The sequence below is a fragment of the Ailuropoda melanoleuca genome, chromosome 1 (assembly GCF_002007445.2).
Source record: "Ailuropoda melanoleuca isolate Jingjing chromosome 1, ASM200744v2, whole genome shotgun sequence".
Classification (NCBI taxonomy): domain Eukaryota; kingdom Metazoa; phylum Chordata; class Mammalia; order Carnivora; family Ursidae; genus Ailuropoda; species Ailuropoda melanoleuca.
In genome coordinates, this window is record NC_048218.1 from 170,399,997 (window position 1) to 170,408,209 (window position 8,213).

Below are 8,213 nucleotides of genomic sequence, written 5' to 3' on the forward strand. Positions count from 1 at the left end.
ATAGACTGGTGATGGGTAGTAAGGAGGGCATGTATTGTATGGTGCACTGGGTGTTATACGCAACTAATGAAGCATCGAACTTTACATGGGAATCCGGGGATGTCCTGTATGGTGATTAACATAATATAATAAAAAAATCACTAAAAAAAAAAAAGAAAAATAACCTGGTAGGTAGTCAATAAGTTTTTCTTACATAAATAAAATCAAAGCCAAGCCTCATGGTTGCAACAGCTCTGTGTGGAAACTCAACAGTTCCGTGTTGAGTTTCTGTTCCCTTGCTGCTGTCACTCACATTCATATGGATCTGAGGAATACTAAAGGTGTGAGCTGGAAAGCTCTTGGTGTGGGAGAAGGAAAACGCCTCAGGGTACAGGTGCGGAGATATTTTAATTAGGTATCTCCTCCAAACATAACCCTCAGGAACAAGCGAAAATTGTCTCCAATTCTAAATCCTGAAGTAGAAACCTCTTCAGAAACCAGGGTTTTAATTCTGAAAATTGAGAATGTTCAAGTGGCTAAGAGTGAACAAAGAAGGAAAAGAAACCAATGCTGGTAATTATGCTGACCTTGAATTAAGAACCCAGACGTTTAGTCCTTTAAGGGGGCCTTTTGGGCTTTAGAGCCATATTGTTATATTGGGCTTCATTAAACCGATTGAATGACCAACCCTTGCATGAGATCCATTTTTACTGTGGTTCCCCTTTCAGATTAATGTTGAGCAAGCCAGCTTTGAAAAGATTAATGTGGGGGAGAAGCAGGGAAAATCCACACACAAACATGAGCCTTAGAGGCGAATTCTGAGTGAGCCTGGCTACACAAAGCAGGAAATGTGTTCCAGGGAGAATAAAGCACCAAGGCTGCACCGGAAGTGGTGTGGCGTGACGAGAGAGAGTAAAGCACAGTGAATGGAGGGCCTCCTATGCATGCCAAGAAGCCTGAGTTTTATTCTTTGGGGCAGTACTTTCCTAAGTGCTTTATGTCGTAGTGCATTCAGAAAATAACATTTGTCTGGGTTGGGGTAAAAATACAGGGCTGTTTGCTGCTAGAAATTTGGGACCAGAACTTTGTCTCAGTGAGTGGTGTGTGAGGTGGGATTCTCAGTGAAAAGAGCAGGTGGGAAGTCTCTGAGATAGTCCAGGTGAGAGGTGATGAACCCCCAAAACTAGGATAAAAAGAGGAGAACTTTGTAACAGGTTGAATGGCAGATAGGCAAGTTTCTGGCTTGAGTGTTGGGTGGTAACAACGGATGCCAGTCTGTCACATAAGGAACATGGGGGGGGCAGATTTACAGAAATTTCTATTGTAAATCAAAATGTTTTCTTTAGGTTGTGTTTGGTCCAGTTCCCTGGACATTCTGAGCATTCACATGAAGACATGGGCCTTAAGACTGTGACAATCACAGTCTAGGTCTTGTGACTTGTGGTAAGCCAGAGGAGCACACAGCTGGCTGTGGAGCCCCAGGAAGCCCAGTTGGGGGTTTTCTGTTTGGGAATACATGAGTGAAGTTTGCCAGAAACAGTGACTCCTCAGATGAGCCTTGCTAAGCTAAAAAGGCTCTACTTATTCCTTACTAGGCTGAACAGGCTCTATGCAAAGAGGGGTGTGTGTGTGTGTGTGTGTGTGTGTGTGTGTGTGTGTGTGTCGGCAGGGACCGTGCGCTCTAAGGCCCAAGTCATTGCATGGATAAGGAGGAAAACAAGCAGGTAGCCTGGGCATGCAGAGAACAACAGGATTTTTGTACTTTGGGGGTATAACAAATTCACAGAACTTTCCTGAGCTGTGACAATGTAGCTTACATGCCCTGAGAGATTTTGCAAACTTCCCTTGATTTCTAACGGGGTGAACACAAGCAGAGTTTGAGGAAATTCAGGCGTTTTGTTATAAGCCCTCTTTGCTTCCTGTACCTGGGTCTGCCCGAGTTTCCCTGGGGTGTCTTCTGAGCATACAGAGAGGGAAGGAAGAGAGAAGAGGCTTTTAACGAGACTGTTCTATGTGACCTTCAGTGTTGAACTGTGTAGTGAGGAGGTGTCTTTCAGACCCTCTAGGCCTTGGTTGCTTTTACAGACTTGGTCCAAGGCAGATACACTTAACCACTGCTTTTACTGTGTTGGCTGTGGCCTGACAGTAGGAATAGCGGAGGCTTAGGGTCCAAACACTGGACCTACCAGTCAACAGCTCTGGTCACACCGACAGGTAAAAGGCCTGGAAAACACAGCTTACCTGGTAAGCTAGGTAAACAAACATGTGTCATGTTTTAGCCACATTATGTCATAATCCAGCTTATGCTTTAAAAGCTGACATAAACTTCTTCCCTGATGCCTCCAACTGGAATTTGGCTTACTAAGTAATTCTTCTGAGGGGTTCTTTCAGCAGTGAAATTTTGGGCTTTAGGAAATGTTTGTGGTGATGAAAAAGTTTCACTTTGGCTCCAAAAGTGTAAATACCATTTGTTATATTGCCATTTTCACCATGTTCCGACATATAATTTAAAGAATTGGATCCCGAGAAGCTCCTTCTGGCTTGGGTGCTGAAGCAGGCTTGAAGGGGCGAGACAGGCAGGAAGCCTGGCCAGATCCTTCCCCACGCTGGGCAGGCTGCTCTGGGAGCTTGTGATGTGAGGTGTTCCTGCTGGATCACCTGCACCCTTCTGGAAGAAAGCGATTTGAAGGATCGTCACCACGAGTTCCCACTGCCCTCCTGAAGCCAGCCAGACCAGGGGGACCCTGTCTTAGGGAACTCCCTTGTTCACTCAACTTGTTCTCAGAGCTAACCAGCTATGATAGGAAATCGAAGTGGGAAGAAAGGGAAGATTACAAAACGGGTTTACCCCCAGCCTCTGCCACTCCTCTCCACCCAGAAAACTTCAGGGAGGACAGAGGACAGGCCGCTTGATCACGCTGAAGAGCATTCCCCACTCTGTTTCACGTGATGACGTGTGGGGAGTATCTGTTTTCACAGACAGAGCAGCTCAGCCTGAGGAATTTCATTTCCATGATGGATCCGCACAACTAAGTTGATTCCAAGTCTCTGAGATGCACTGGGGAGAATCCTTCCAATGGTCTGTTAATGTACTAGGCCATCCCATTCAACGGCCCTGACAGGTGAATTGAGACCAGTTTTGGTTTGCCTGTTGAGATCCCCCATAATTCATGGCATGATTGTCTTGTCCTTCTTTGCTTTGCCATCGGCTTGGACCGCAGACTGGGTGAGTGGCTTTGGTTAAGGGAGTTAAAGATGGCAGCCGGAGGAACATCCCAGAAGAACTGAATGTCCAGCTGAGCTGGGAGGTGTTTGCTATGCCCAGCCATTGCTGAGGGTCAGAGTGGACCCAACAGCTTCACCCTTCTGCTTGGGAGTAGAGAGAGCAGCAAGGGAGGGAAGGCTTTTTCCATATTAATTCTCTCTGAATTTGGTATTTATTTCCTTTGGTTTTACTCTGAGGGGAAATATCAGGGAGCAATATGGTATACACATTTTAATTTTTTGTCTTAAAATAACATGGGTAAAATAAAAATTGGTTTTTAATTTTGGGAATTTTAGATTTCATTGGATTCAAGTTCTACCCAATATAATTTATTGAACATTAAAATTTTCATATTTAACCGATTTCAAGTGCATTCATTCTGAATGCAATTTCCAAAGCAAAACTTGTTTTCCTTGAAATTGGTTCCATGATTTATTGTTCATATGACTCGCTCATTTGGACTCTCTGTTTTGTGACAGCAAATGTATGGAAATATCTGTCTAAATAATATATATGCATATTATTTTTCTCACATGACAACATTTATTATCTTTTCATCAGTAATGCACGTGACTTCATCTGTTTCTGCTCTTCCAAGCATAAGTGCACGGTCCTTTCTACTGTGGAGGAGAGGTCCTGGAGGAGACAGGGCAAGGCTGTGAGGCAAACAGCCGACGTGCAACAGATACAACCATGTGTACGTTTTTGCAGCACAAGCTAAGAGGGGCTGCATCCAGCGAGAGTCACACAGATACAGCTCCATCTCTGTTGCCTTCAGACACATGGAAAGAAATCAGATCCAGTTTTGAGATTCTCATTGTATGAACTTCATGGCGTGATGCACATTGTCTTCAGGCACGTGCCTTTATGACACAGGGCAGCAGAGTCCCCAGGTCTAAAACCCTCCGCTGCACTCCTTCAAAGCTGGGATCTGTCATCCAGATGTCTAGGCGGCTGGGGCGGGAGCAAACTTCCCAATGCACTGGCCTCCTTATGGCCTGACTAGCTGCACGTCCGGGATTATATGGGCCTGTCCTACTTGGTGCTTGAACTGTGGGTATGTGTGTGTGTGTACATGCCTGGCAGGGGTCCTGCCAGCTGTCCCCTGAGCCTGTAGGACTGGCTGGCCTTACTCTTTCTGTTCATGCTTCTTCCCTAGTAGAGAGAGGAAAGGTTTCCCTCACAGACCACAGGATCGCAGCATTTCCAACCAAAGACCCCAGCAGCTGGATTAGAGAGTGCGGGGCGAATGGCAATGCTTCCTCTAAGAGAAACAGATCACTATGCAGCTTCCAGAGACCTTTCATCAGGAATTCAAACACACTGTCCTGTCACCTGTTGATTTATGTCCCCTCCCTTCTACGGATGCTCCTTCCTCTCATCTTTCAGTTTTGTCCCTTGCTTTTACTTCTCTCCTCTCCCTAAATGAAGTTTTCCCAGGCTTCTCTCTCCATCTCCCTGGTCCCCATTTAAACTGGCCTGCCTTCCTGGCAGCATCTTACGTTCTAGTTCTTTCCTGGCACTTTTTAAAAAATGTAGCTGACCTAATGTGGGTATTTAAGACACTGTATCAGATCAGAAGGGAAGATCTTTAGAGGCCAGGAGGACATTCTGTTGCCCCCAGCAACGTAGATGCAATGTAGCCCCTACCTCCCTAGGGGACTGGCTCTGTTTGCCATACGCCCTTTGAGACCTTTTTTGAAACCTTTTCTGGTTGTAGAACATTCCTTCTGGTTTTTTGTAGAATGCCTACAATTTCTGATGTCAAACATTCACTGAAGAAAGAATTATTCCATTTTCTCCGTTTTTGTGTCCTGCCCACATCCCCCTTCGGATGAACAGTGGCCTCAACTATTTCCCCACAGCAATATGAGTGAATTTTGCAAAACTTTTCCTTCTAAGGGTCCTGGATGAAATTCCAGGGATATGGCATCAAAGTGCAACTCAGTAAAATCAACTTTGCGGCATGTCTTAAAGATAACGTCACTCAATAAATCCAAGGATAATACATAAAATTTATTTGCCATCTCTAGGCTTATCTCTCGAGCGAACTCCAAGCGAATTCGAGTTGTTGTTTATGTGCTGTATGGGGGACTGTGAAGTCTTTCCCTGACTCTACTGGAAAGAGGGCCATGAGCTAATCTTCACAAGAAGGGGACCAGTTTTATCTGCCCTCCTGGACCTCAGTGATGGGTTGGACTCCATGGCTACCCGAGAGCACCCTTTAATCATTGATAAAGATGTTCTAAAACACAAACACACACGCACACACGACAGAAATTCACTGCTCCTTTAGGAGTCTTTTGGAGAGGATTTTATGTTCCATTCGACCTTTTGTTTGAGATACAGAAATTCCTGAACATAAAAACGTAGGAAGGCAGCTCAAGCTGCTTGTCAAATTGCAAAGTGGGAACCTCGGCTTACTACAAATTGGTCTAATTAAGCCTTATTAAAATCGGTACCCTGGGGTGAATTTTTATCCCTTGCACAAAGGATGACATTGCAGATTTCCACACACTATGCAGGCGAGTCTGAGGCTTTTATGGGAGAATTTTCCAAATGGGGGTGGCAAATGTGCCAGGGGCAGCATCCCTGAAGCACAGGGGAATGTATAACTGCTCAGTAATTGCAGCTTTCGTTTGGGCAAATTAAATGGCAGCGAAACCCAGAGCCGTGTCCTGTCTCTGCAGGGTCTGCGTGAGCCAGGCTCAGGCTGGGGGCAGGGGCTGGGCTGTCACAGGTGCTCCTGGGAACACAGCTGCTCATCCCTCCACCTCCCCCAGCTGCCCCTCATCTCACTCTGTGTTCTCCTTCCCTGAAACCTCAGGGGGGATCTCAACGGAGGGGAGAGAATGCCATCAGACAGGGTCCCTCCGCAGAGGTGGCCATGCTGACATTTCCCGACAAGCTTTCATTCAAATGTGACTGCTCGTCTGCATGAGGACCCAGTATCTGCTGGAGGTAGATGTCAATGAGGAGGACATGGAGAGCCATCGTCCCAACACAGGACATGCTGCTGTCTGCTCCGTCCACCGAGCCCCGCTTCGTCGTCGTCTTCAGCTGTCCTTGCAGGGCCAGGAGAAGAGTCACTGGCCGTGGGGACAGCGGGAGATGGAGACTCGTCCTCTGGGTGAGTCTGTGAACGTGGGGGGCGCCTGCCACACCCCAACACAGGGACCACTGAAGACAAATAGCCTGGTGTCTTCCGCACTCTGTGTTCTCGCTTCCAGACTCCAGCTGTCCGGCTGCCTCCTCACCACCTCCACTGGGAAGTCTAGCTGGTGTCACACACGACAGCTAAACTCTTGGTATCGTTCTCCTAAGTTCTCCTCTCCCAGTCTCTCACGTCTCAGTACATGGAGGATGCTGCCAGGGGCAGAGCAAAGGGCAAGGGCGCGGTTGCAGGAAGTTTATTTGGGGAGGGAACCCAGGGAACAATAGTGAAGGATTGGGGAGAGTCAAATGGAAAGAGGGAAATCCCGTCCAAGGGTCCAAGGGAGTAAGGCTGAGCTGCTTACTGCCTGGGCTCCCGGGGGGCTCCCTTTCGGGGGAAGGGGTTCTCTCTAGAGAGTGTGCGTGTTATCCACCTGTTCCAAACCACCACTGGTCAAGAGTCGCCCCTGTGTTGGGAACCTCCCAGATCTGCTTGGCTTCCACAGGTCCCAGAATGCCAGGGGCAGAAAAGGCAGGAGATGCAAAGTTCAGCGAGGCCAGAGGTGAGGCCTTGCTGATTCCTGGCAGTCAGTTGCCTTAGCAACCGGTGGAACAAAAAGGTGGGTGGAGAGTTTATGAGAGGCACAAGAGCTTGGAGCCGTCCTTGACATCACACTCTCTGTACCTCGTGTGCCATTCATGAGTAATTTTTGTCAACCGGACTTTTAAAATATATCCCAAATCCGACCGTCTCTCACCATCCCAAAGCTCCTGCCCTGGTCCGAACCGTCAAGAGTTTGCTGATGGCCTTCCCACTCCTACCCTCACTTCTCTTCTCCCCATCCCCCTCTCCCCACCCCCACCCACCACCCAGGGCACCCCGGAAGTAGGAGCCAGGGTAAACCTTTAAAAGCTCTATCATAGCATGGCCTGCCTCTTTTCAAACTCCAGCGACTACTCATCTCAACTGGAATAAAATCCCAAATCCTTCCTCAGATCTGCAAAAGCCTGTATGTTTTGACTCTTGGCTCCCTTTCTGATCCCACTGATTCCTTCTTGTAGTCCTCTCCCCCTCACTCTGCTCCAGACACCCGGCTCTCCACAGACCTCTCTGCTGTCTCCAGGTGCCAGACTTGTCACCACGTCCAGGGTTTAGCACTTGCTGTTTCCTCTTCCCAGAATGCTGTTCCTGCAGCTGTTTGTATGTTTCACTCCTGTGACATCAAGTTGCAAAGCCTCATGCAAGGCCTTGGGGTAGAGGTAGGAGGGAATACCAGAAGCCCACTTGCCTTCCCTGGGAGACTGTCCTCAGGGTCTGTCTCTTCTGTTTTTGTTGTCATTGTTTAGCCTTCCCATTCTTTTCTGTCTCTAAAACTTTGAAGAGGCTTTGTTTTTTATTTTATTTTATTTTCTTTCTCCTACTCAAAGCACCCCTGTGTATTTCCAGTAGCATCAGTGGGGTTCCTGTAGCCAGTGCCAAGAGCATGGGATTTGCAGTTAGAGAAAGTTAGCTTTATATTCCAGGTTCCCTAACAACATGGAGTGTGACCTTGAAAAAGTTGCTTAATCTTTCTGAACCCCTGTTTCATCAACTTTAAAATGAAGGCAATCCATCCTCATTAAATTGTCATGAGAATTTTAATGAGATTGTATACTTCCCCCCACCACTGCTTCTCTGCCCTTTATAAAAATAGATCACTTACAAATTAGATGTTTTAAAGTCTGAGGCAGTCTATTGTCATTTTCAAGAGATAAATTCCCAGCAGCCTGCTTGATTTTATATATATATATATATATATATATATATATATATATA